Raw genomic sequence first — 18706 nt, 5'->3', positions numbered from 1 at the left:
CCATTTATTTGAGGACATTTAATTGCAATAGTGAAGCCTGACTTGGGGGTTAATCCCAGTTTATCGATGCAATTAAAAGCAGTGTGTGCTGTGTCTCATATTTATTATCTAGAGGTAGAATGTTGACACAACCCGGTGTCGAGATGGGTGTGCTTGAGAATATCCTCGCTGTGTGAGGTGTAAGGTAGGGTTGCTGTCACACACCAAGTGTTGCTCAGCTCTGTGTCAGCGTTTGCATAATCTAATTGGGGTAAGACTTCTAATTTGATTTTACTTGGAGCAGTATGAGTTCAAATTGTTATATAGATCCAGTGCTGTTTGGTTTCTTGTCAATGATTCATGGGATTTTAATGCGGGTGGGCAAACCCTCTCTTCATCACCAGCTTGTCAGCATTCACAATCGCCATGCCCTGAATCTCACCTCCTGCCCCTTCCCTGATTGCTGGGTCTAGCTCCTGGGTTACTACCTCTCATCTAAGACAATTCCTGGGTGTCCATCCCCCAGGGCCTTTCTCCCCAATACACACATACCTGAATGTCATGAGAAGGGACTGGAAAGGCTGCCCCTTGCTGTTTCAACTAGACAAGGCCACCAAACTGTGTCTTTTGAGTAGTATAAATAGGTCAACAGGTAGGAGTACTTGCTGTGCAAGCACTAGGACCTGAGTTTAGGTCCCAGTACCCACAAAAAATAAAAAAAAGTAGAGTATGGATGTAATACCAGTTCTAGGGGGACAAAGACAGGAAAATCACTGTGGTTGCCACCCACCAGCTTAGTTCCAGGTTCATTGAGAGACCCTGTCTCAAGAGAATAAGGCAGAAGGTGACAGAACAGGACAGTCCTCATCACTACATTCAAAAAAAAAGTTGTTTTTTTTTTCTTTTAATGTCTTTTGGGACCAAAGAATTGGCTTAACAGTTAAAAGCACTGGCTGTCCTTGCAGAAGACTGCGGCTCAGTATCCAGCCCCAACATGGGAGCTTGTAGTCTTGTATCCCAGGGATCCTATGCCTTTTTAGGCTTTCTCAGGCAACAGAGAAATATTTATTTATTAATATATTCATATATATGCAAAACATCCATATACATAAAATAAATAAAAAATTTTCTTCTTTAGGAAGTACCTCCAACTCACTTTAGAAATCTAGAGCTCCTCTTGGCATGTGGTGGTACACACCTTTAATCCCAGTGCTCAGGAGGTAGAGGCAGGCAGATCTATGTGTTTAAGGCCAGCCTGCTCTACAAAGCAAGTTCCAGGACAGCCAAAATTCTACCTTGAAAAGGCAGAGAGAGACAGAGAGATAGAGAGACAGAAAGACAGACAAACACACACACACACTCAGAGAGAGAGAGAGAGACTGAAACAGAGACAGAAGAAAGAAATCCAGCACTCCAAAGAGCATCAAAACCAGATTATAACAGTGTAAGAAAAAGAAAATCCCAAATACCCAGAAATGCAAACACAGCAACAAAATACTAGTGAACTTAATTAAAGAATTAAGGACCCTGAAAGGATTGTTCAAGGGTTGGTGAGACAGCTTAGTGGGTAAAGGTTCTTGCCGCTTAAGTCTGAGGACCTGATTTCAATGCACATGGTAGAAGGAGAGAAACAACTCCTACAAGTCATCCTCTGACCTCTGCACAAGCAGTGACACGTGCATACCCTACCCTACCCTACCCTACCCTACCCTACCCTACACTACACTACACTACACTACAAACAACACACACACACACTCTCTCTCTCATACATATATACACACCACATGATACACAGTCTCTCTCTCTCACACACACACACCATACATGATACACACACACACCACATGATACAGACCACACATACTATACACAAAAAAGTGTAACAACAATTTAAAAGAATCAGCAGCAACATCTCTACATGCAGTCCTGGATCACCTGAAAAGGCAATTAAAGCAATTCTATCTGTACTAGTATTAAAAAAAATAAAGAAAAAAAATAGCCAAGCATCGAGGGGCACATCTTTAATTCCAACACCAAAGAGACAGAAGCAGGTGAATCTCTGTGAGTTCCAAAACAGCCAAGAATAGATAGAGAGACCCTCTCTCAAACAGAAAACAAACAACAAAAAACCAGAAGACAAAGAAAGAAGAAAAGGAAGGGGAAGGGAGAAAGGAGGAAGAGGACAGGAAGAAGAGGGGGAGGAGGAGGAGGAGGAGAAGGAGGAGGAGGAGGAGGAGGAGGAGGAGGAGGAGGAGAAGGAGAAGGAGAAGGAGAAGGAGAAGGAGAAGGAGAAGGAGAAGGAGAAGGAGAAGGAGAAGGAGAAGAAGAAGAAGAAGAAGAAGAAGAAGAAGAAGAAGAAGAAGAAGAAGAAGAAGAAGAAGAAGAAGAAGAAACTTGTATATAGATTCAACATAGTTGAAAGATCACATACCTCAAAACCATAAGCCACTGATGAAAGAAATAGATGGTTACAAACAATAAGGCAAATATCACAGAGAGAAGGATCAAATTCATGCATCTGAATTCACACTGAAAGATGTTTTATTGCCCTGAAAGATCTCATGATTCAATGAAATCCTTAGCAGAATTACAGGGATGGGTTTCACAGAAGTAGAGAAAACAAACAAACAAACAAACAAACAAAAAACATTTAAACTGCATTCAATGGGTCATACCTGTAATTTCAGATATTGGGAGTCTGAGGAAGAAAGGTTGTCATGAGTTCAAGGCTAGCCCAGATTACAAATGAATCCATTTGGATTTGCAGGATGAAAGCTTGTCCCCCTCTCCCCCCTCCCCAAAATCAAACAGAGACTGGAGAGGTAGCTCAGTGGTTAAGAGTGTTAGTTGCTCTTTTGGAGGATCTGACTTTGATTCCCAGAACCCGCAGGATAGTAACCAACCATCCATAACTCCAGTCCAGGAGATCCTACACCCACTTCTGGTTTCTGCAAGCACAAGGCATACATGTAGTTAGTGCCTATACATTAGATACAGAAAAAAAAAAAAACGCTTATTCACATAAAACAATGAATAAACAAACTTAAAACATTTTAAACAAACAAAAAGTTACAGAAAAAGAACAAATGAAGGGAAAAGGAAGGAAGGAAGGGAGGAAGGAAGGAAGAAAAAAAAAAGATCCTAAGATTGCTATGTAACAACAAACCTCAAGTAACCAAAGAAGAAAGAGGCATCACACTGATTTCAAGCTACATTACAGAGCTACAGTAATCAAAACAGTATGGTACCGTCTACAGATAGACATTTGGACCAATGGAACAGAATCAAGGACCCAGAAATAAACCTGTATGTTAAAACTTAACCAGTGTCTGATCAGGGTGCTAAAATTTGGGACTTGGAAGAGCAACGTTGAAACTGGGTGTCTCTAAGTAGAAGAGTGAACAGGGCTCTTAGCATCAACCACCACAAAATTTAACTTCAAATGGATTAAAAACTTAACAATTCTTTAAAAAAAATTCTTCTTCCCTCTCTGCCTCCTCTTCTTTTTAAAATTTAGTTTATTCCAGGAGATGGTAGCACATGCCTCTAATCCTAGCACTTGGGAGGCAGAGGCAGGCAGATCTCTGTAAGTTTGAGGCCAGCCTAATCTACAGAGCAAGTTCAGGACTGCTAAGACTATAGAAAAATTAGTTTATGTGTATGGATTTATTGTTTGTGTGTGTGTATATGTGTGTGTGTGTGTGTGTGTGTCTAGTGCCTATAAAGGTCAGAAGAAGATGTTGGTTCCCGCCTGAAAGTAGAGTTACAGACAGTTGTGAGCTGCCATTCCAGTGCTGGGAATTGAATCCAGATCATCTGGAAGAGCAACCAATTCTCTTAACTGCTGAGCCATCTCTCCAATCCCAAGAAAAATTCCTTGAAACCAATCTTGGAAATGTTTTTTTTGTTTTAATGTGTTTATCTATAAGTATAGAAGGCTTGAAAGACAGCTCGGTGGTTAGGAACTGTTCATCCAGATAGCCCAGATTTAGCATGACAGCCTAAAAGCTGTTTGTAAATCAGGTCCCAAGGGTATCTGTTATTCTCTTCTGGTCTCTGAGGTCACTAGATATACATGCAGCACACAGTCATACATGTAGGCATAATACTTATACACACACACACACACGCAAATAATAAGTCTTTAAAAAATAAAAGTATGAACAACAAATACAAAAATAAACTCTCTAAGCAGATGAATGGCCACAATGAAAAGTTTGCTACACAGTGATAGAAAATATCCCTGAACAGACAGAAGACCTGAACAGACACATTCCCACAGCAAACACAAATGCACAAGAACATTAAAAAAAGCATATCAGTCCCACCACACCCCCAGCCTCCAAGGAGTCACAGGTCAGAAGCACCTTCTAGAAAGGCTGTAATTGTGAAGACGAGAGGCCCATGTTGGAAAGGATGTAGAGGAAAGAGACCCTATGCACACCACCATGGATATGTAAATTACTCCTGCTAGGATGACTGGCAGTAAGATTCCTCAAAAACATAAAAATAAAATTGTCATGTGATCCAGCGATATTACTTATGAGCATTTTCCAAAAGGAATCAAGCCAACATCTTAGATCGTTATCTGCATCCCTATGCCCACCGTAAAACTATTCAGAACAGCCACAACAGGAAAAACTCACCAGCAAATGCCAGAGTGTGTTCACTGCTGAATGCTATTAGTCATAAATAGAAGGAATTCCATCTTACCCTTGATCCAAAATAGATAAAGCATAAAGGCATTCTGGTAAGTTATACAAAGGAAGACTCAGCCTCAGAATCGGTCAAGCTGAGCGTAAAATGCTGTTTACACTGCACAACCCTGGTCTAAGGGTACAGACTTCTAATTAAACAAAAGTAATGGATTCCAGAGATGTGAAACATGGTCGCTGCAGTTCAACGGGGACAATCTGTCTGGCAGGACACATGTGTATGCTCACGGAGCAGGTGACTTGACTGTGGGGATATAACACATACACACACTAAATCATATTGTTCATTGCAATGTTTATGGATTTGTCAATTATTCCTTTAGCACCCCTATTTTCCTCCGATGATTATCATCTCCATTCTTCTGGTTACTTTTCTTTAATCTGCATTTTGGATTTTATATTAAAATCTTGATGTGTATTTATGTTTAATATGAGCCTTTCAGGAGTTGCACCCAATGATTGTCAGGTCTCTTTCTAGTCCCCTCTCTTGCCTGCTCATCATCTTTCCTGTCCTCCCCTTTCAGCATCCCTACAATCTTCACACGTTTGTGTGTAAGTGGCTAGTCACACTCCTCCCCAGCTGACTGCTGCAGTGAGGTGCTCCATCCAGATCCCCTCCACTATACCACTTGGTACCATAAAATGTTGCAAATAGACAGGTGGTTAAGCTGTGACCTTTTTTTTTTTTTTTAATAAAGGAGGAGGGTGAATTCTCCTGTTTGCCTTCAACCATTATTTCATTAAGGGTTGCATGGTGAGTTTAAAATCCTATTTCTGCAGCTACATCTGTTTGCTGGAATCTTTTTCCCCTGAATGTTGGGATTATAGGTGGGTACCACCAAGCCTTTGAAAACCCAGGGGTGGAATACTTTCTGTTCATGCAAGGTACGCAAACACTCCAATGAGCTACAAGAAGCTAGACCAGCAACTCTTGAAAGACAAAGACTGAAGCTAAAATCTTAAAAGCAGCTGGTGTTGGTCTTCAGGTAGGAGGCACTAAGCCATAGGTGTTGAGTCAGCTTACAGGGTAGAGGTCACAGGTCACGCCTCTTCTGTCCAAAGTCTACCCTCACTCAGTACCCAGCCATTGAAGAACCTGGACCAAGAACTAGACAAGGCCTGAGATCAGAACAAAATGGATTCAAACTCTGGCTATGTCACTTGATAAATGTGTCATTTGGGAGAAATGAAGTAAACCTGTTTTCTGTGTGTAAAGTGGGGCTGATCACATATAATAGTCACAGACCAGGGCTGGAGAGGTGGGGCGAGAGAGGTGCCTCAGGACTTCTGAGCGAGTCTGGCTACCACCAGCGGCTTTCCAATCATCAGTTTAGGGCGACCCAATGACTTTCTAATGTACATACTAATATGTAGGCAAAGCACTCCAATATAAATAAAAGTAAAATAAGTAGCTAAAATGTTAATAAATATTTTTTTCCAGAAAGGGTTTGTGTATGTGTGTGTGTGTGTGTGTATGTGTGTGTGTGTGTAGCTCTGGCTGTCCTGAAATTCACTCTGTAAACCAGGTTGGCCTTGAACAGAGAGATCCACCTACCTCTTCCTCCCTAGTATACAACTACCACTTGGCTTAAAAATAAATGTAGAAAGGCCTCTCAGCTGGTTTGAACTACTTCTCCATGAGCTGTAGCCATATCTTAAAAACCACAAATGGAAATGTTTCCCTTACATTTGATTATTTTATAGTTGTCAAAATGACTCTGGAGATGGCAAGGTAAAAATTTCAGAATGCTGAAATTGAAACCCAAAGATATAAAGCTGGTTGGCAAGTTAAGTAATGTGGGAAGCAAAGAGACTGGCCCAACCTAAGTGGAAGGCATCAGCCGCTGCCTCACGGTGAGCTCTGAGAGGACTTTCTATGACATAAACCACTGCAGATAAACACCAGGCTCTTCCAGAAGCAGGTCTTCCTTTCTCCTCCTATCCCTTCTTTTGTTCCCTATTTTTTTTTCCACTCACACTTGTCCTCCTCCAAAAGGTGTTATGGTCCTCCAACACAGAAATGGTCTTCTTAGAACCAAACTGGTCACACAGAAGACCTTAAAAGTTTTTTTCTAGCTTAGATCATGTTAAATAGTCTAGCTGTGGGCAAGAAAGCAGAAACAGGGAGGGACGAGTGAGGTGTGGTGGATGAGAGGCAGGAAAGTGATTTTGCTTTACTTTGGCAAACAGCTCTAACTTGTCAGCTATTCTAATCACTTTCAGAGTGAGCATCCATGTGAGAAGTAGCCCACTCTGCCTGGTCCAGGGTGAAAGAGGAACTGCCAGGCTGGCAGATGTCTGCAGATGTTTGTCAGCCGGTGTTCTGAACTTGTTGAATTTATCATTCCCTTTAGCTTGTCAGTGGACAAACACTGAGAGAACCAGAGAAACAGAGCTAAGCAAAGGGAACTTTCCTAGGGATTGGAGGAAGAATTAAGAGGATGTTTGCAAGTCCTTTGAGAAAGCTTCCCTGCTGTAGGGGAGAGCGAGCCCTGGGAACCTCTGAGAAGGATCTGCTCTCATCCTGTCAGACACTAGAGCTATGAGCTACCCTTTCCAGGAGACTTGAATTCCATCTTCTCTTAAAAATGTGACTGTATCTGAAGCCTGTGGTTGTCCTGGACTCTGACACCCTGTCACCTGAGGCCCTGCATGATGAAGTCTGGGGTCAGGGCAGCCTCAGAGAGCCTTATCTGGGTCCTACTAGATGGGATCCAGCTAGTTCTACTGTTGCAGGGGACCACGTTAGTGGTCAGTGCTGTTGCCAGAAACTGTGGATGCCCGCTGATTGTGAAGAACAGAAAGGCTATGTTTGCTATAATATGATCAATGACTGAAGATACACAGTTCAGAGAGACATAGAAGGTTTCTGTGACAACCCCTACCTTTACCTCCACCCCAACCCCCAAAAAGTAAGAGCATAGACTGGAAGCCACTGAGCAGAACTTTTTTTTTTAACTTTCTTTTTTTTTTTTATTACATATTTTCCTCAATTACATTTCCAATGCTATCCCAAAAGTCCCCCATACCGCCCCCCACTTCCCTACCCACCCATTCCCATTCTTTTGGCCCTGGCATTCCCCTATATTGGGGCATATAAAGTTTGCAAGTCCAATGGGCCTCTCTTTCCAGTGATGGCCGAATAGGCCATCTTTCGATACATATGCAGCTAGAGACAAGAGCTCCGGGGTACTGGTTAGTTCATCATGTTGTTCCAACTATAGGGTTGCAGATCCCTTTAGCTCCTTGGGTACTTTCTCTAGCTTCTCGATTGGGAGCCCTGTGATACATCCAATAGCTGACTGTGAGCATCCACTCCTGTGTTTGCTAGGCCCCTGCATAGTCTCACAAGAGACAGCTATCTTTGGGTCCTTTCAGCAAAATCTTGCTAGTGTATGCAATGGTGTCCGCGTTTAGAAGCTGCTTATGGGATGGATCCCTGGATACGGCAGTCTCTAGATGGTCCATCCTTTCGTCACAGCTCCAAGCTTTGTCTCTGTAACTCCTTCCATGGGTGTTTTGTTCCCAATTCTAAGAAGGGGCACAGTGTCCACATTTTGGTCTTCATTCTTCTTGAGTTTCATGCGTTTAGCAAATTGTATCTTATATCTTGGATATCCTAAGTTTTGGGCTAATATCCACTTATCAGTGAATACATATTGTGTGAGTTCCTTTGTGATGAGGTAACACAATCACAAAGGAGCAGAACTTTTAAAAACTGTGTTGGGGATAGTGAAGTATAGGTCACCACAATTGATGCCCTCTGGAGGCAGTATGGGAGGGGAAGGACTCAGTTCTGTTTGGGGAGCTGGCCACTGAGAGTTTCACCATGTCCTTTCCCAGTGAGTGTATTTTTTTTTTTTTTTTTGGTGGTGGTGGGGCAGGTCACAAGAGGAGGCACGGAGGCACACATGGAAATACTGGGAAGGGATTCTCTGTAAACTCTCAGAGAATCAACACACACACACACACACACACACACCTACTGTTTGTGGAAGGAGCACCCAGGTGCCTCAGGAAAGTGATCTAAATCTGGAGGGAGACCGCTTACTTCCTTTTATCTGGTATGCCAAGAAGCTTGGAAAGTGCAGATTTTGAATGGCAAATACCTGAGCCAAGTCAGCAGGCCCTGTGATGGGGCAGAATTAAAAACAGGAAGTCTCCTGGCCTGGCTGTTACTCCGGGAGAGGGGCACCTTCCTGGATCCACAGTAGGTCTTCTGGGACATAGGCCTTAGAAGGAAGCATGACCTTTCTACCCTAGGAAGAAAGAAGCTGAAGACAAATGAGAGGCAATCCTTAAGCCAAAGTAGACATTTTCTTAACTTCATGCTTCTCAGGATGTGGAGAAAAGAGGCTTTTGGCCTCTGGTGTAACAGATGCAATACTCCAAGCCCCGCACGGGTGCCCCGAACTAGGGGAGAACAAACAAGAAAAAATACCCCATTTTCCTGCAGCAACCTGTACAGTGGAGCTGTAGGGCCGGGAGGGGTGTTGAGGAGGCCACCTCCTGTGGGTAGGCAGTCAGCAGAGGACCCTCCTTCCAAATCACTGCGCAGCCATGCACATGTGAAACTGTGAAGCACTGAGGAAGCTGCCCTTGGGCTGGGAAGAAGGCAGGAATTGGTGGCTGGTAGCTAGTGGCTCTGGTGCTGTTGAGGACCTAAAGCACACGTATGCCCCACCACAGCAAAGGCAAGGGGAGAAGATAAAGGAGGGGGATCTAAAGCCCCGTATATTTAAAGGTAATTTTATGAGTGGAAGTGGTGGCACACACTTGTAACCCCACGACAGAAGTAAGTGAATAGCACAACATTGAAGGCAAGTCTGAGCTATGTAGCCCCGGTTTTGGAAACTACCTAGGGTTATAAAGGGAGGCTCTCTGGAAAGAAAGGGCCAAAGAGGGCACGAGGGGACAGGGGCCCCCACTGACTGCCCTCATCCCCCCACACTTTGAGGGGAACATAAACCTTCAGATATTGAACCACTAGTATCTTCTGCAGACCTGTTTGTCCCGAATCCAGTAAGATGGACACGTTTAAAACAAAAAATTCCAAAGGCTCTGGCAGCTGGCCTTTCAGACTGAACTGTGCATTCAGGAAAGAGGGGCCATGGGGGCCCACCAAACGCCAGGAAGGAGACACAAGAGGGCCAGGTGTTTAAGACAAATGGGGATGAGTAGTTAAAACCCACATTATATAGTTCTGTCGAGTATAAAACGGAATGTGTTGACCCATATATTCTAACTGGAAACGGACTCCAGTCGCTTAATATATTGCAACGTCGATAGGACTAATTAATTGGAAATAAGAAACGAAAGAATACAATTAAACGAGAAGAGAATCATTTTGTAATTTAATAGACGGACATTTATAAAGATCACAAGCTAAAAGGCATCGAATGATTCTATCGACATTCTATTAAATCAGCCCCTCGACCTGCAGGGAGGAAGAGTCCGTGGGCACTGCATCTCTGCCTGGGTCCATTGCGCTGACTTGGTTTTGCTCGCTGCACCCCAGGGCTTGCGTGGGAGCAGACCTGCTGCTTGCCGGACCTGGCCTTCACTCCTGAGGCTCCGACCTGCCACTCTGACCTCCCTGGTCCTGGGGGATCCTGTCTCCCTGGCCAGGAGTCTGGGGTCCGCAGATATATTACAACAAAATTACTAATTGGAAAATGAAATTGTCAATAAAGCACACCCCACGCGTGTACTATATCTTTAAATATTATGATGTCTTATTGGTCCCATTTCCTTACAATAATTTATTGCAATAAAACAGACACTGCAGGTCCCCTTAAATTGTCTTTTCATAATGAATAAATTTAAGCAGGCTAATTAATATATAAACTAGCTCAATTTGTCAAGTTGATTTGTATTTTAGTTAATTGTGAAAGTAATTACCACATGGTCAAATTAACAGCTTTCTGGAAATGACCAAGCCTGAGGTTTTATTTCCTTCCTGGGTGAAGAAAATTCATTTTTCCAAGCTCTTGATGTGATGAATAAAAGTCATAAATCTGGGTGATTGGTGCAGGCAGAGTCTAAATGGCTTCATATTTCATTTTAGGTTTAATAGAAATATTCATGCTCTGTTTTAATGAAATTAAATTGAAGGGGGATGGGGCTCTGGAGGCAGCCTTGGCTGGGGGCTTAAAGGGACAGTGCACTTTTCCTTTCTTCATGCAAGGGCCAGGGCTAGAGGTCACTGGACTCAGTCAAGAAGTGGAGAGAGCTGAGGGAGGCCTGGGAGACCCTTATTCTGTACCCAGTGTAGCACACCTGCAGCCCTGATTGAGGGGGTGGGGGGACAATTCACACCCTGTATTCTCACCAGGCTAAAGTTTCTCCTATCTGGTTCCTTCTCTCCAAAAAAATCAGTCAGAAGGGACCTCCCTTGGCTGGGAGTAGAAGTGAGGTGGTCGACGTGCTGCAGACAAGCCTGTCCTCCATCTGCCTAAGGGGTCTGATATCCTACACCAAGCCCTCCCTACTCCTTCTGGAGACACATAGGAGATAAGCATTTTCAAAACCACCATGGCACTCTCCTGTTCTCCCCTGCACCCCTTCCTCCCAGGCTCCATCCTGCCTGAGGATGACTTGGTCTAACTTGAATAATAGAGTACTCTCTTTCCACATTGGAAAGAGTAGTCCGGGAGCCAGTCCACCTGCAGCCCTGATTAAGGGAAGGATGGAAGACTAGAGGTGCAGTTCTACCTATTATACTTATTTTAAGGTTCCCCAGGTCAGAGACGCCTCATGGACATTTCTCCTAAGGCAGGTCCTGACCAGCCCTCCCCCTGAATGGTGCTGATCTGTGACTTGTTGCTTCTATTGAACAAATACAGCTTTGATTTGTTTCCAGCCAGAGTGGTTAGCTGATGAATTGACAAAAACTAATCAGCTTTATTGGGAAACAGGTTTAAGGGCACGGACGTGTCAATAACGCTCAGCCTGACCCCCTCTTCCATTAGCTAGGCAGGCTGATTAGAGTACGAAGACCCTCTCGCCGATTGCACCGAAATTGCTTTCATAAACTCACAATATTAGCAGTCGATGTGAGCAGCTAATTTAGAGAAGACATCCAGGCCCGTCACATCGATCATCGGGTTTATGTATCATTATCTCATTTACAGAATGTCGCAGTGTAATACATGTTTTTGGCAATAGGCTTGGCCGCGCGCCGGAGCCGCGCGCTGTTCCTTTCGGCTACACTGCAGGGGACTTCCTCAACAATCTACGATGTCTCTTCGCGTGAACAAGGAGGCACTTTGCACACATATGCACACTTGCGCCCAGGCTCTCAGTGCGTGCTCAGTGCACACATGCACGTGGACACATGCTCCCACATACTACCTGAGCTGCCTTTCCCCAGTCTCCTGCGGGGATGCTGGCATTGCTCTCTCCTGCGAGCCCCTGGTCTGAAGCACAATGCGGGACGCGCACCAACCTTGGAGTCAACCTCGTAAAGCTCAAGGTTCGGTTCTGTCACCAGCATACAGAGACGGTGGGTGGCGGCGCAATCAGCCACCTTCTCTCAAGGCTTTGGTCACCCAGTTGGCGGGTGTCCAGAAATCCACAGGCCTGCGAAGGTCCTTCTCCGCCCTCCCAGGCTCCAGCTTGACCTGCCCTGCCCTGGGCGGGCCTTTCTCGCAACACTTCCAGGCTCAGCCAGATGCGTCTGGTTGTAGGGAGTGGGCCACCTGTTCCGTTGGGTAATTATTTTAATGTAAGGGGTCTACTTCAGGCCTCCTGCAGTGACAGACGGCAGCGGAGCTGCAAAGCGCTCTCAGCCTTTCAGTGGAATTTCCCAGATGGGCCAAGGGGAGGCCAGGGCGGGTCACCAGGGGCCCTTTAACGAGTTCATTAGCCAAATTATCTTGCCCGCAGCAAGGACCCCAGAGACTGTAGGGAGAGTAGGGGAGAAGGTGGGTCTTTCTCCCTCCCTGCTAGTCTGCAAGAACAGTTGTGGAAAGGAAAGAGAAAGGACACCCTCCTCAAAGGTGACCTAGGAACACTAAAGGCAAAGATGGCATCTCTGATGTGACTTATGCGCCAGACCAGCGAGGTGGTGGAGTGGTGGGAAGGAATCATAATGATTAGGAAACACGGAGATTCTAACAACCAGAGCACTGACCCACATTGTGGAACAAACCTAGTGCAGAAATCAAAGTCAGAGCCCCTGGAACTTTATTCTGTGCTTCTTAAGCAAAGAGCCTGGACATCTTGGAGCCTTGGTCTGTCCATCTGTAGAGTAGAAGGTAGGTGTGTTTCCTTCCACAAATTTGTGAGATCACTGCCCTAAGAGACTCTTGGGAAGAGCTTCTGGCATGACCCCGCTGGGTCCTTCTGGCAAAGGCACAGGGCCCCCTTACTCCTGTGGTAGGAGGCTTTGGCAGGTTGAGGTAAGCCTGATCCTAGATGCCTGTGCTGGAAAATGAACCCAACTCTCACCTGTCTTCGCGTCCTCCACCCCCACCCCACAGCTGTGAGACGCTGCTCAGAGGCGGCTCAGCAGCCCCACCCCTCCTCCTTGTCCTCACTCTGCCTCCTGTAGCTTTAGCTTCTGCTACCTCAGCAAGTAGTGAGTGAATAGACCAATTAGCCAGGACTTCCTGCCATTATCTGCTGTAGACTTGGGCATTAGTACGCCCTGATTCACCATAATTTCAAGTCAGAACACACTAAAAAATTCACTCACCGAGGCATTAAAATGTTCCCAGACAACGTCTGTGTTTGTGTATCTGGGTTTCTTCTTCCCTTCGTGTTTGATGCACACCAGCATCATATAGGTCAGTGGTGGAGTCCAGGCTAGGCAGACACTTTTTGTTGCTTTTTGTTTGTTTTTTTGTTTTGTTTTGTTTTTTTGTTTTTGTTTTTGTTTTTTTTTTTTACATTTTTAAAACATGAATTGCATTGTTTCCGGGTGGTTGTAAACTTTGTTTCTGGGGCTTCAGTATTGCCAGTGTAATCTTCTTCTGCTTGATCAGGGGCAAACAAGTGACTTAGAAAGTTGTGGGAGTGCCCTAAGAACAGTAGCCAGAGCCTTTACAGAGCCAGGCTTTGTGTCCTAAACGTGCATCCCCCCAGCTATGGGAAGCTGGGTTATCACCTTCAAAGCAGACCCTTTCTGTGGATGACTTACCGAGCCCTGCAGGTGGGTAGTGGAGGAGGTGGGGAGAGGGCTTCACAGCCTGCTTGGAGCTTGCTTCTGTACTTTGTCCTGTCCATGATATGAAGCTCCTACACAATGAATTTGCAGTAAAATGAAGTAAGATCTTGGAGCAAAAGTACACGTTTCCTGAGAAGTCTTTCGTTTCTTCTGAGGGCGCTGTTACACACACACACACACACACACACACACACACACACACACACACACACACACCTAGCTGATTAAAAGAACTGAGGTGACCTCTCTTAGCCTTGTTTCTCTTTATGATTCATACCCATGGCCTCTAGGATTGCAAGAGAAATTGAAAATGCCTTTGGCTTCCTGGGTCAGAAAGCATCCAGTGCAGGGTTGAGCTCAGACTCTTCTCCATGTTCTAAGTACACAGCAAAACAAACAAAAACCCGAAACCTTGAGTAAATTTTCAAATATAGAATATATTTTTGTGCTGGAGTTTTTCAAATTTATATCTTACTGTCTTTTTCCCTGTGGGGTACAGCCCAGGTTTGGGCTGGACTTATTTATTTATTTACAAGGAGGAATGGGGCCAGTGAAGAAGGGCAGCCAGTGAAGATGGCCTGGGGGTGGACCAGGCAGTAGGGAGGGCAGAGTATGTTTTCTAAAAAGGGAGGTAGGAAATCCAAGTGTGCTGGGAGAGGTAGAGAAGGGGGGACTGGCAAAGAAAAGGACTGGCTAGTAGTGTCCTTGGCAAGAGCAGTTCACCTCAGATTGGAACACTGGGTCTTCAGGTCACCTGCCTTCTGAACCACCTTTGCAAACCACTGAACTGGGGATGGAGGTCTGAGAAAAGGGTGGAGATCAAAGGACGGTAATAAAGGAGCTGATGGTACTTTTGGGCTCTGAAGGGGCTGTAATGAGTGTGTGTGTGGGGGGGGGGAACTCATCAGACATCCCTTCTCCTGATCTCACCTCCCTGTGACCCCAGGCTCCCCATTGGATTCCGTGTGTCCTCAGGCTGGGGTGGGTGGATGGCTTATGTCCCCAGGGAAATTCCAAGCACTGATTTCAGTCTGACCTGAAGGAAGTTGGTCTATGACCTTCCAGGTCCAGCATTCACCCTTCCTGCTTGCTTTCTGTCCTTCTGAGTACTTATTCAGCTTCAGAAAAATACCACCATCACCTCCCCTGTGGGCTTGTGTCCTGGACCTCACTGGCCTCACTACATCCTCCAGGCTCATTTTCCTGAAGGGAAGCCTTAAAAAGTTGGTGTGAGTTAACTCCCATGGAATTCAAAAGGGCTGAGAAGTCAGTCTTCATGAACCTTTCTCCATGAGGCTGCTGTGGGCAGTGGGTTGCTTGTTTTAGTTTTGGAAACAGTCAGACAAATGGCAGGTGTGTGGAGGGAGATACAGGGAATGCTGCCTTCCATCCAGTCTCCTAGCCATACCTCCAGGCTCTTGGCCTTTTTGTTAATGGCTATTATATATTGTACCTGCTGCATTCCACAGAAAGGGAAGTGTTTGTAGGTGATCGGTTATAGAATCAATGCTGGCCTGACCTGTGAACATGGGTGCATGTAGGTTTTGTTCTGAGTTCTTGTATAATGTCAGAGGTAAAACTTGATTATAACATCTTTGTAAGTTTTCTTTTTATGTTTTCATTGTGTGTATGCTTGTGTCTATTTATGGGAATGCACATACCCAAAGAGGCCATGAGAGGGAATCCAATTTCCTGGAGCTGGAGTTGGAGGTGGTTGTGAGTGTGAGTGGTGGGAACCCAACTTGGGTCCTCTGCAAGAGCTGCACAAACTCTTAAGCACTGAACTGTGGAACCACTGCACTCCCCACCCCAACATCTTATTTCCTTGTGGCTGTTTGTAAAAATCAACACACCTTTCTCGTAATGAGAGGAGGCTCAATCGCAAGTTATATTCAGTAACTTAATGCAAGACCCAAAAGAGGGATCCTGGCTAGTCACAGAGGAAAAAAATGACTGGGAGCCAGCTGATTACATGTACACCAGGCCTTAAATTCCAGCCTCTTTTGGGTAGGAGAGGTCTTCCTCTCTGCCCTCCAAGAGCCTCACTTGGCCCTGGGGCTTCTGGAGACCGGAGCTACCTCGAGAATGGGAATGCTGTGTTTGCTTCGGCAGCACAGATACTAAAACCGAACCAATACAGAGAAGATTAGCATGGCCCCTGCTCAAGGATGACATGCAAATTCATGACGCATTACTTTTTTGCCAGGATCAGGAATGGGAACTGGTGGGTTGGGGAGCAGGGGGAGGGGGGAGGGGATAGGGGATTTTGGGAGGGGAAACTAGGAAAGGGGATAACATTTGAAATGTAAATAAAGAAAATATCTAATAAAAAAAAAAAGAATAGGCATGCTTCTGGGACCAGACCTTTGATCTCTCAAGGATACCGTAGTAAACCCCCAGCTCAGTCCCAGGCTGCCCCAGAGCCAGCTGGGCTGGGTCAATAGACACTGGGAACAGGAAGAGACCCAGCATGCTCACTCCACTCGTTGTAAAACACACAAAGATCCCAGTTCCAGACGACTCCCAGTCTCTCTCCCAACTCCCACCTCTCAGGATACAAGTTCCCGGGGCCCCTCCCACGTGTACTAATTTATGCTCAAACAGAAGCAGAATATATGATCATATTCAAGCCCTTTGACTTCAGAGAGTCTGTTTGGCCCAACCCCCACTTTGTCAGACAAAGAAATATATCCATCAAGTCCGATATGCAAATTTCCCCTTCACTGAAGGGGCTCTTGATATAACCTCACTCAGCCCACAGGTGGTGGGGACTGGTGTGGGTTAGGGCCTGGTGGATTGTCAAACTCCAGACGAAGTGGGAAGAGTTTGAAAGGGATTTAGAAGCTTTTGGATCACATCCCCTACACAACAAACAGGAAATGAATTCCTCTACTAGGATGACTTTACTAAGGAAACCTGTGCCTAAACTCAGTAGACCTAATACAGTATTATCACCAAAAACAACCCTGCTTGTGTAGTTTAGAAATGACTCAGGTCCATTGAGGTCCGCCCCAGGAAAATCTCCTCTGCAGCCACCCTTTTCTTCCTCCTTCTCCTCTTTGTCCTCCTCCTCTTCCTCCTCCTTTGTTTGTTTTGTTGTTGTTGTTTTTTCAAGACAGGGTTTCTCTGTGTAGCTTTTTTGGTTGCTGTCCTGGAACTGGCTCTGTAGACTAGGCAGGCCTAGAACTCACGGACCCCACCTGCCTCTGCCTCCTGAGTGCTGGGATTAGGGACTTGCCCCACCATGGTTAAGTTCTCTTTCTTCTTTGGGACTCTCATCTGGAAAAGGCCCATGGGCCTTAAACACAAGCTTCTGTAAATGCAATGGGGTTGAGACTGAACCCTGGGGATGGGGGTGGGGCATCCCAGCATCCTTACTTGCCTTAATTGGGCTTCCAAGATGGGAGAACTGGCAGGGAACCCCAGTTCTCCTTTGTGATGATGCATCTTGCCCACAGAGTCAGATGCGGTTAAGAACTAGGGCAAACACAGTGGAGAAACTCTATGGGCAGCAGATGGGACCTGTGTGGCCCCAGAAGTAAGACTTGTTCCATAAGACAGAAATAATGAAATGATCCTCTTTGTAGCATCATAACAAAGACTTAGGATGATATTTACAGAAAGCACATGGAGCATAATAGGTACTCATGGAACACAAGTGTTCCTTTAACCCACTAAAAGGCAGAGCTGCATTTTCATCACCCCAAAGACACAGCACCTAAAGACAACAGCTATGTGCTTGTACTATTTTCGGACTAGCTGGAGGCCTTTGCAAAGCTGTGCAGCACTTACTCCAAGATGTTCCCCGCTGGGTTCCAGACTTTCCAGCCAGGACCACCCTGTCATAATAAAAACTCCACTCAGCCGGGCATGGTGGCGCAGGCCTTTAATCCCAGCACTTGGGAGGTAGAGGCAGGAGGATTTCTGAGTTCGAGGCCAGCCTGGTCTACAGAGTGAGTTCCAGGACAGCCAAGGCTATACAGAGAAACCCTGTCTCGAAAAACAAAAACAAAAACAAAACAAACACAACAAAAACAAAAAACCTACTCACTCATCCCAACAGAATCACTGCGTTAAATCTCTCCTGAACAAAACTTGTTGAGAGGGAAAATATAGTCCTTATATTTATCGTTACCCCACCCCCACCCCAATCCCTCTTGAAACAGCTTTGCCTGCTACTTTTAAATTCACCAAACAAGGATTGTCTTAGGGATCTCCTGGCCTTCCCTGGGCCATTTCCGATCTTTTATTAACCTCTCACCTGGTTGGGAAGCGGCGATCCAGAGACCTGGAACTCCCTCCCACTTTCCCCTCGTGTTTGGGGAAGATACCCGAGAATGGAGCTAGCGAGAAAGTCCTGTTAGTAACCGCTTGATTTCCCAAACTACTTATCGTTACATTAAAAAAAAAAAAAAAAGCCCCCTGAAGCGTGTTTACAGCAAATATTTGATATGTGCGCAGGATGAGGTCTGGATTCACACTTTAATACCTTCTCTGGAAGCCCTTTCTTGATTTTCCTGAACTCGGCCGGCAGGAGGAGGCGAGAGCCTGACAGTGGCTCCCTTAGCCTGCGAACTGGCTCAGGCTGAGGGAGCAGTCCTGGGCCAATTCCCGCAAAGCCTTTTCCCTACACCCCCACAAGGCAAGGCTCTAATAGAACTTGGTTCTCACCTAGGTCCGACTCACTGGCACCTGTGCAAACGACCTTCAAGTCAATGTACATCTCTGAGTTGGAAAACTGCTCTCTCTCCACACTGGCTGAAGATTTGTAGGCTTCAATCTCTAACACCGTATTTATACACACCGAAACCCTACAAACAAACATTTGCGGCGCAGGTTA

The 18706-nt window shown here is 45.4% G+C and overlaps 1 non-coding gene across 1 annotated transcript; it reads left to right on the top strand.

Moving 5' to 3' along the window:
• Positions 1-15962: 15962 nt before the first annotated feature.
• On the top strand, positions 15963-16069 carry LOC115031278 (U6 spliceosomal RNA). The gene has a single exon (XR_003836877.1). It is a non-coding gene; the product is annotated as a U6 spliceosomal RNA (small nuclear RNA).
• The last annotated feature ends 2637 nt before the right edge of the window (positions 16070-18706 follow it).

This window comes from Mus caroli, unplaced genomic scaffold (genome assembly GCF_978045245.1).
Source record: "Mus caroli unplaced genomic scaffold, Mus_caroli_1 scaffold_4, whole genome shotgun sequence".
NCBI lineage: Eukaryota > Metazoa > Chordata > Mammalia > Rodentia > Muridae > Mus > Mus caroli.
This window is presented reverse-complemented; position numbering and strand designations above follow the sequence as displayed.